We start from the raw sequence: 11062 nt of genomic DNA on the forward strand, positions 1-11062 counted from the left end.
AAAACACTGGCAGAATGGGGTCAGTTGTAGATGATGTTATGAATTCTCTTTTCTTTTGAAATATTGCTTTCAGCTCAGCACTTTTTCTCAGGTCTGAAGAAGAGATCTATACCTCAAATCTTCTTCTGGGAGGAAGGAGCTATGCTTGCTAGTGGAGGAGGTTGTGTGGATAAGAATCTGTTTGCCAGCACAGGAGTCAAAGAATCTGTGGGTGAAGAAAAATGATTATTTGGTCTAGAAAGGAAAGGCAGAGAACAAAGTCCACCTTGTCCTAGCTCTTTTAGTGAATGGGCCAGAACTTTATTCAATGTATGGGCACAAAAGGAGCAGGCATTTAAAGTTGCTTCTGACCCTGGAGCTCTGTTTGTCCCATTTACTGTGGTAGTATATCGCATCCAATTCTGAGCAAAGTTGGGCACCAGGTAAAATTTATTTTCAGTTCCACCAAATACTTGGGTGCCTAATTTGTTAACAAAAGGTTTCACAATTCTTCAGTTAATTTTCCCAATAGCACTATGAAGCAGAAGGTATTAGCCCATTTTTAAAAATAATTGATTTATTGAGATCTAATTTGCATACCATAAAAGCCACAATTTTAGGTGTTTAATTCAGTGATTTTTAGTGCATTCACATAGTTGTGCAAAAATCACTAAACTCAATTTTACCACAAAAGAAATCCTATGCTCATTAGCATTTAATTTCCATTTCATCATTCCAGCCCCAGTCCCTGGCAACCTCCAATCTACTTTCTTTTTCTATGGTTTATGAATATTTATTTATATAAGTTGAGTCATATGATATTTGGCTTTTTGTGACTATCTTCTTCAACTTAGCATAATGCTTTCAAGGTTCATCTATGTTATTCACTCCTTTTATTGCTAAATAAAATTCATTTGTAGACTAGGCCACATTTAATTTATCCATTCATCACTTTATGGGCATTTGAGTTGTTTCTACTTTTTGGCTATTAAGAATAATGTTGTCATGAATGTTCATGTGAAAGTTTTTATGTGAACTATATTTTCTTTTTTTTTTCATCTTATATATATATATATACCTAGGAGTAATGGTGCTAAATCATATGGGAACTGTGTTTAACATTTTGAGAAGCTACTAAATTGTTTTCCAAAATGGCTGCACCATATTGCAATCCAGGAATGTGAGTGAAGATTCCAACTTTTCCACATCCTCACCAACACTTGTTGTTGTCTCTTTTTTATTTTAATCATATTAGTGGAGGTGAGGTGATATTTCATTGTAGTTTTGGTTGCATTCTCCTAATGACTAAAGACAAATAACTAATTATATTGAACACCTTTTCATGTCTTAATTTGCAACTCACACATCTTCTTTAGATAAATATCTATTCAAATCATTCACCAGTTCTTAACTGGGTTGTCTCTTATTGCTGATTTGTAAAAGTTCTTTATAGATTCTGGATGTTAGTCCCTTTATCAGATATATGATTTGCAAATATTTTCCCTGATTCTGTGTGTTGCCTTTTAACTTTCCAGATGGTATCCTTTGAAGCACAAAAGTTTTTAATTTGCCCTAACCGGTTTGGCTCAGTGGATAGAGCATCAGCCTGCGGACTGAAGGGTCCCAGGTTCGATTCCGGTCAAGGGCATGTGCCTTGGTTGCGGGCACATCCCCAGTAGGGGGTGTGCAGGAGGCAGCTGATCGGTGTTTCTCTCTCATTGGTGTTTCTAACTCTCTATCCCTCTCCCCTCATCTCTGTAAAAAATCAATAAAATGTATTTTAAAAAAGTTTTTAATTTGGCAGAAACGCAATTTATCTATTTTCATCTTTTGTTGCTTGTGCTTCTGGTGTTATCTAAAAAACAATGAATAATCCAAGGTCATGAGGATTTACATCTATGTCTTTTTCTAAGAGTTTTTAGAGTTTTATCTGTAATATTTAGGTGTTTAATTCATTTTACTTAATTTATGCATATGCTATGAGGAAAAGGTCTAACTTTATTCATTTTTACATAGATACCCATTTGTCATAGCACCATTTGTTGAAAAGACTAATCTTTCCCCATTTAATTGTTTTGGCACACTTGTCAAAAATTGACCCAAAATATAATGTTTTATTTCTAGACTGTCAATTTTGTTTCATTGATCCATAAATCTGTTTTTATGCCAAGATGACACTGCTTGATAACTGTAGCTTTGTGTAATTTATGTCGTTGGGAAATGTGATTCCTCCAAATATTTTCTTCTTTCCCAAGATTTTTTAGGCTATTGTAGGCCTTTAAATTTTCATATAAATTTTAGAATCACCTTTTCAATTTGTGAAAAAATACTATCTGTTTCCTTTTTATTAGGGACTGCATTCAATCTGTAGATAAGTTTAAGTAGTATTGCTATCTTCACATTATTAAGTCTTCTGATCTATAACATGAGATATCTTTCCATTTATTTAGGACTTATTTACTCAACCATGTTTTGTCATTTTGTAGTATATATCTTACATTTTAAATTTATTCCTAAGTTTTTTTATTCTTTTTGATGCTGTTATATAAGGATTTTTTCTAAATTTCATTAATTGCTAGTGTGTAGAAATACAAGTAATTTTTCCATGTTTAACTTTTGCCCTGCAACTTTGCTGAACTCATTTATTAGCTGTAATAGTTTGTGTGGATTCCTTGGGATTTTCTTCTTTCTTTTCATCTGAATACATTTTTTGGCTAATTATCCTGGCCAGAATATTATGTTGAATAGAAGTAGTGAGAGCAGACATCCTTGTGTTGTTCCCCATCTTAGGGGGAAATAATTTAGTCTTAACATAAGTTTGATGTTAGCTGTGGATTTTCATAGATGCCTGACTTCAATATTCACTTTTAAGCTACAGTAATCAACATAGTGTAGTATTGGTGAAAGAATAAACAAATAGGTTAATTGGATAGACTAGAGAGCCTCAAAATAGACCCACACAAATACAGTAAACTGATCTTTGACAAAGATGGAAGAGCAATTCAATAAATAAAGGCTAATGTTTTCAACAAATGGTGCTGGGATAACTAGAAAACCACATGTAGTTGTCCAAAAAAAATTAATTGAAAATGGATCATAGATATAAACATCAAATACAAACTATAAAACTTCTAGAAGATAATATAAAAAATCTAGGTAACCTTTGGTTTGGAGATGATTTTTCCCCTATATTTTGAGGTTTTCATACATCATTTTATTTCATCTTGGCTTGAATGGGTATAATTTCATTTTACATTTGTGGAAACAAAGGCTTCTGGAGGCTTGCCTGAGGTCAAAAAGCATAGCAAATGAGTGGGTAGTCAGATCCTAACCCAAATCTGTCTGATGCCCTGATTATGATTTTTTATTTATTTTTTATTATTTTTAATCTTTAAAGCAGAACATTTAATTTTGACATTTCCTGTGGGTAATGTCACAGCCCATGTAGACATACATAAATATGCACCAATCAGTGGCATCCAGAGGTGGGTCAAGGTGTATGGCAGGCTACCATTTGTGTTATAGGAGGCTAGAGGAAGACTAACTTATCTAATAAAGAGGGAATAAGCAAATTGACCGTCATGCCCTAATGGTCAAGATGGCTGCGCCCACAGTGGAGGCAGGGATTCCTAACACAAGATGGCTGTGCCCACAGTGGAGGCTGAGTTGCCATAATGAGCCATAACAAGAAATCAGCAGAGACCTGAGGCTGCGCCAACCTGGTGGGGCTTGACAGGGGCCTCAGGCCACGCCCCCCGCCCTGGTGCCAGGCCGGGGACCTCAGGCTGCGACCCTCACCCCGGCACTAGGTTGGGGGACCTCAGCCTACACCCCCACCCTGGTGCCAGGCTGGGGGACCTGAGGCCATGACCCCTGCCCCGGTGCCAGGCCAGGGGATCTGAGGCTGTGCCCTCTGCCATACGGGGCTTGACGAGGGACCTCAGGCCACACCCCCCACCCACAGGGCTTGATGGGGGACCTCAGGCCACACCCCCCACCTGTGGGGCTTGACTGAGGACCTCAAGGAGTGCCCCCTGCCCCAGCCCAGGGGACCTCAGGCCACACCCCCCGCCCAGTGGGGTTTGACAGGGAACCTCAGGCTGTGTCCCCTGGTCTGGGCCAGGGGAACTCAAGGCGTACTCCCCACCCCAGCACTGGGATAGGGGACCTGAGGGTGTGCTGGGGGACCTGAGGCTGCGCTCCCCGCCTGGTGCTGGGCCGGGGGACCGGAGGCTGTGTCCCCCACCCAGTGGGGCTTGACGGGGGACCTGTGACTGTGCCCCCGGCCCTGCAGGGCTTGACGGGGGACCTGAGGCTTTGCCCCCCCACCCAGTGCCAGGCCAGGGGACCTGAGGCTGCGTCCCCTGCCCAGCGGGGCTTGACAAGGGTGGGGCCAGCCAGGTCTAAATCTCACCCAATGGGGGTGGGACCAGCTGGGTCTGGGTCTCGTATGATTTTGAGGTTCTGTGAGTGTGCAGGAACTTGACTCTGGGTCCCGCAGCGCACCCCAGAATCTGACATGAGGAAGATTTTCATATACATTTTACTAATTTTCTTTCATCTCTGACTCTTCTATTATAGAGAAAGGGCAAATAGCAATATTAAAATATTTCCTTTAATTAATTCCCTTTTAATGTGCATGAATTTCATGTATGGGGCCACTAGTATGTACATATCTCTGGTCACTTAAGGAACTGAGTGGTTGCAGTACAAGAAGTGAAAAGAGACTTTTTCTTGTATAACATTTTGAATTCTGAACCATGTGAATGTTGAGAAAAAAAATTAACAAATACCTGTACCCTTCTCTTATGCACTTAGCTGTGTGTTGATAGGATGATGCTGATGGAACTGAGCCTAAAACTCACAAGGCTGACCATTTTTGTTTTTGCACTTCTTAGAGCCTCTTTGTAACATCCTGAGAGTCTTAATTTTATCTTACTATTCTCATAAAACCAGAGCTCTAGTATAGAACATTATTTTATTTTTGTTTAGTTTAAAACTTATATGCTTTAATATCTAAAAAAAAAGTGAGTCCTCACAAAAATATCTCCTACTGACTTTTGTTTATAGTTTCTCATCTTCCATAATGAAATGACATCAAATATGGGCTGAAGAAAGCTTTCCTGTCCTATCCTTTTTCAGCACTACTGGCAGACTCCCTAGGGCAGTGGTCAGCAAACTCATTAGTCAACAGAGCCAAATATCAACAGTACTTCTGCAAAATAGTCTCGCCCAGGCCGAAAACCAACTTCTGCGCATGGGCCACGAAGTTTCAATCACACTGTATGCGCGCACGCACGTGGTATTTTGTGGAAGAGCCACACTCAAGGAGCCAAAGAGCCACATGTGGCTTGCAAGCTGCAGTTTGCTGACCACGGCCCTAGGGCAATGCAGAAATCCAGACAAGAGAAGGAAGTGCACTAAAATAATAGAGGACAGGCACATATTCTTTTCTGCAAACTTTGGAAATCTATACCATTTTTTTTAAGATGCCTGCTTGCATGCCTATCAACTCTCCAAGGTAATAGCCAGTTCACAGCAGCCAAAGCCAAGCCAGCCATCACATTTCTTAAACACACCTGGCAAAGAAGAATTCCTACAACTCCAAATTTCAACCACTGTTTCAGAGCAGCGGTTCTCAACCTGTGGGTTGCGACCCCTTTGGCGGTCGAACGACCCTTTCACAGGGGTCGCCTAAGACCATCCTGCATATCAGATATTTACATTATGATTCATAACAGTAGCAACATTACAGTTATGAAGTAGCAACGAAAATAATTTTATGGTGGGGTCACAACATGAGGAACTGTATTTAAATGGCCAGAGGGTTGAGAACCACTGTTTTAGAGCAATAATCTGGGACTTGCTGCAACAGATGTTTTAGTCCAGATCCACATTTTGAGGAGAATATCTGTTCACGTACAACATGGTACATTTGGTTATCCTTGGAATGATCACCACATAATGCACATGTATTGCCTGTGGTCAGGCCCCCTTTAACCCCAGCAACACCTCCCCCTCCGATGACCAGAAGAAATAGCAGAGCAACTGCAGGGAGGCCCAGACAGTAGCCATGTCTAGGCCTGGAGGTCAGGAGCCACAGGATGCTTGGACCCAGCTTGGCCACTGCGCTGCTCTGATGATGATTTTTTTAAAAAATTTTGCCTGGGCCGTATGCAAAGTGGTTAGAGCATCAGCCCATGCACCAAAGGGTCGAGGGTTTGATTCTGGTCAAGGGCGCACACCTGAGTTGCAAGTTCGATCCCCAGCTCCAGGCACATGGGAGAGGCAACCAATTGATGTGAGACACATCAATATCTCTCTCTCTCCAGCCCCACCCCCCCCTCCTTTCCTTCCACTCTCTAAAAATCAATGGAAAAAATATCCTCGGATGAGGATTAACTTATTGATTTTAAGAGAGAGAAAAACATGAATTTGTTGTTCACTTGTTTATGTATTCAATGGTTGATTCCTGTATGCGCTCTGACCAGGGATCAGGCCTGCAACCTTGGCATATTGGGAGGACACTCTAACCAAATGAGTTACCGGGCCAGGGCTTGATGATGATTTTTTAGATCAAAAGCATGATCAAAAGCATTTCTTAGATCAAAAGCATGATCTAAGAATGAAAAAATGATAAGTTGGACTTTATTAAAATTAAAACTTGTTATTCAAAAGACACTAAGAGAATGTAAACATAAGCCACAAATTGGAAGAAAATAGTTTCACAATCCATATTAGATAAAGGGTTTGTATCCAAAACATACAGTACCAATTGCTGGTAGGAATGCAAAAGTGGTACAGCTTCTTTGGAAGACAATCTGACAGTTTCTTACAAAGCTAAACATAGTCTTACCATACAATCCAGCCATCGCACTTCTTATTTAAATGTGTGGAAAAGTTATGCTCACACAAAGACCTGCACATGAATGTTTATAGCAACTTTATTCAGAAATGCCCAAACTTAGAAACAACCAAGATGCCCTTTAATAGGTAAATGGATAAACAAACTGGTACATGTATACAATGGAATATTATTCAACAATGAAAAGAAATGAGCTATCACATCACAAAAAGACATGGAGGAAGTTTAAATGCATTTTGCTAAGTGAAGAAAGCCAGTCTGAGAAGGTTACATACTGTATAATTCTATTCATATGACATTCAGGAAAAGGCAAAACTATAAAGACAGTAAAAAGATCAGTGGTTGCCACTGGTTCAGAAGGAGGAAAGAAGGGATAAATATAAAGGACACTGGATTTTTAGGACAGGAAAACTCTCCTGTATGGTACTGTAGTGGTAGAATGCATTATGCATTCATCAAAACCCAAGCAGAATGTACAATTGAAAGAGTGCAGCTCTCCCACTGGCCTGATAAGCTGCAGTGGCTCCAGGCACAGACACTGAGTTGGCGGCCTGGGTCTGGGCCTCTTGGCCTTGGGCCCTACTGCCCACCAGCATCATTTCCAAGAACAAGGCCAGCCCCATGGGACAGCAGGGTGGCCTGGGGCTGAAACTGTGGGGTGCTGGTGGGGGAGCCAGTTGAGTGGCACTGGGTGGCTCCAGTGTCCTGTGCCAAATCTAATGAGGTTAATGTGCTGCCAAGTACAGGCAATGGAAACATGAAGCCAGTGGTGTTCAGTACGCCTCTGGTGGACTTCCTGATGCAGCTGGAGTATTACATGCCTACAATCCTAGTGCAGTGACTGGTTACTACCTGGACCCTGCTGGCTTTGAGACCACAGATCCTTGCATAACTTGGCTCATCTCCCTAGCTGCTCAGAAATTCATCTCAGATATTGTCAATGATTCACTTCAGCAATGCAAAATGAAGAGCACAGCCTTTGGCAGCTCCCAAAGCAAGAGCAAGGACCACAGGTACACTCTCACCATGGAGGACTTGACCCCTGCCCTCAATGAGTATGGCATCCATGTAAAGAAGCCACACTATTTCACCTGAGCCACCCAACCTATATGCACTTGTATATCCCCTTCTCCCCACAAACAGCCTGTTTTCATAATAAACTTTATTGTGACAAACAAACAAAAAAAGATTGGACCCTCATGTAAACAATGGACTTTAGTTAATAACAATGCATCAATATTGGTCCCTCAATCAAAACAAATGTACCATACTAATGCAAGATGTTAATAATAGGGAAAACTGTGGAGGAGGGACAGGAAGGAACAGTGGTATATGGGAACTCTGTATGTTCTCTCACTCATTTTTCTTTAAACTCAAAACTGCTATAAAAAAATAAAGACTATCCCATGGAACAGACTGATGAATCTCAGTGGGAAGGGAGGAGGAGGGATGGGAAGAAACTAACCAAAGAACTTATATGCATACTATAGGCCCGGTGCACAAAATTCATGCACTGGGGGGGGGTTGTCCCTCAGCCCAGCCTGCACCCTCTCCAATTTGGAACCCCTTGGGGGATGTCTGACTGCGGTTTAGGCCTGATCCCTGTGGGCCTAAAACCAGCAGTCAGACATCCCTCTCATAATCCAGGGCTGCTGGCTCCCAACTGTTCGCCTACCTGCCTGCCTGATTGCCCCTAACCACTTCTGCCTGCCAGCCTGATCACCCCCTAACCACTCCCCTGCCAGCCTGATTGATGCCTGTTTCCTTGCCGGCCCGATTGCCCCCAACTGCCCTCCCCTGCCGGCCTGATCTCACCCCCAATGGCCCTCCCATGCTGGCCTGATTTCACCCCTAACTGCCCTCCCCTACCAGCCTGGTTGCTCCCAACTGCCCTCCCCTGCCGACCTGATCGCCCCTAATGGCATCTGCCTTGGCCCCCACCACTATGGCTTTGTCCAGAAGGAAGTTGGATGTCCAGAAGATGGCCAGTCAACTCAGTCTAATTAGCATATTGCCCTTTTATTAGTATAGATAGATTATATAGGATAGGATTGCTTAAAGGGGGGGGGGAGCCATTTTCAGCAGGAGAAGATGCTCTTGGCAGACAAAAACACATAATCCCTGTATCTGGACTGATAGCCAGCCATATGCACTATACTGCCAAAGTGATCCCAGATTAGGTTCTGACTGGTAGGTTTCTATGCCAGTCGCATCAAAAGCTCCTCCTCCTAGGCAGCCACTGGCTTCTGGCACTTCACCCAGATTTGGTTCTGATTGGTCAGTTTCTATGCCAGTCATCATCTCTTGGCCTATCTCTGGGCCTGATCAAAGAGGCAGGGCTGATCAGCAGCCCTGTGGAGGCCTGGAGAGAAACAGAGGCAGGGCTGCTGGAGTAAGAGAGAAAGAAAGAGGCAACAGCTGACCAACAGCTGTGCCAGAGGCTGCTTATTAGACCCTGCCTCTCTCTCTCTGCAGCCCCCTCAGCAGTCAGTGCTGGGTCGCTGTGCCAGCAGGGGCTGCAGTTGGTACTGGGTCGCCACAGCAACCCAGCACTGACTTCCAGTGTTTGATCAAGCCTGAGGTCTTTATGGACCCTGGCTCTTTATATATATAGATATGTGTTACCCATGAACATGGACAATAGGGTGGTGAAGGCCTGGGGTGGGGTGGGAACCAAGTGGTGGGGGCAAGGGGGAAAAAAGAGGGAGACATTTGTAATATTCTCAACAATAAAGATAAAATAATGAAGACTGTCAAGGCAAAAAAAAAAAAAGCTTTTTCATAGGGTGCACTCTGAGTTAGATCAAATAAAGATGAATCATGTGAGTGGGTGTTTCCAATAACTGTCAGGTCATATTGTGACTATTCTTTGGTAATGGGGTTTTTTAGAGACCTCATACCTGGTCTGCCCCTTTCAGTGATTGCTAGGCTACTGATTTTCAGAACTGGTATAGTTGTCAGGCTGTTATTTTTCAAGGCTACTGTGGAGCCAAGGAGAGGGTGATTAGAACAGGACAAGTTAAAATGCCACAAAGCTCACTATTCTCATGGTTCATCCATTTTTAAAATAAATGCTCCTTGGATTCTTGAAAGCCTTTGAATAATTCCAAAGTTCTGAAAAAGTTGATTTTGATCATTGTTTGGCAAGTGTTCTTATTGGTTTAATTGAGGAATGGTTTTTTGGAGGTTCCTGATCCAGGATTCTTAAAGTGCTCTTCTATTAGCCCCATTTCACTATGGCTTGCCCCAGAGATCCATAGTTCCATGTCTTCTCTACTCGTTCATTTGTTCAACAGATATAAATGGAGATCCCCAGACAAGAGGCTATTTCATATCATCTTATAAAAATTTAAACAGACCCAGAAACCAAGGTGTTTATATCCCTACATACACCTGCATACATACACATATGCACCCACCCTCTATCTATCTATCTATCTATCTATCTATCTATCTATCTATCTACCCATCTATCCCATATGAAATTTCATTTACAAGTAGAGTTCATTGCTAGAATTCATTTGCAAGTAGAGTTCATGTGAAGGAAGAAAATGGTGTCCTTACACAGTGTGCTGTTGCCTAATGAAATGCTTCTTTCACTTTCTCATCTTCATGTGTTTGACTGCTTTTATGTTCAGTGAGCAGAAAGTTGACCTTAAACCTAGTGTTTTATCTGGCCCTGGGAGTGACGACACACACAAAACACATAAACAACAACAACAAAACAGAGAAAGAAAGATGAGAGGGGGTTTGGGTCAGAGAGGCAGAGGCAAAGGGAATTTTACACACCAGAAATTTATTACATACTTGAACAATGTCTGTTTGCTTGAAGGAGCAATACCAAGAGTGGGTGTGGAGGCATGGGCTCCAGAGTATAAGGAGGCTTAGTAACTGTACTACTTTTTAGTTCAGCTGATATCTACCAGGATGCTTTTCTGGCACTACCTACATATTATACCTTAATGGAACCATGCCATGTTTTGCTGCTATTAGCGCTGCTGGCACCTCAGCTGGTAAGTCTAATAGAACTTCACAGTACTAAGCATTAGATTGAGTGTACTTTGTACTTTCTCCTTTTTCCTTTTTTGTAGACCACCTACCAAACTGAATATATTGTTATTTTGAAGTGAGGCTATGACAAAACCAAAAGATGGCATGGGTCTGCCAATCATCTCCAGGTGGTTAGGATGACTCCATTGTAGAGAATCCTTCACTGCA

At 42.2% G+C, this 11062-nt stretch overlaps 1 pseudogene; it reads left to right on the forward strand.

Annotated features, from left to right (window-relative positions):
- Positions 1 to 515: 515 nt before the first annotated feature.
- Positions 516 to 7975, forward strand: LOC132224518 (transcription initiation factor TFIID subunit 10-like; annotated as a pseudogene).
- The last annotated feature ends 3087 nt before the right edge of the window (positions 7976 to 11062 follow it).

Source organism: Myotis daubentonii, chromosome X (assembly GCF_963259705.1).
Source record: "Myotis daubentonii chromosome X, mMyoDau2.1, whole genome shotgun sequence".
Taxonomy (NCBI): domain Eukaryota; kingdom Metazoa; phylum Chordata; class Mammalia; order Chiroptera; family Vespertilionidae; genus Myotis; species Myotis daubentonii.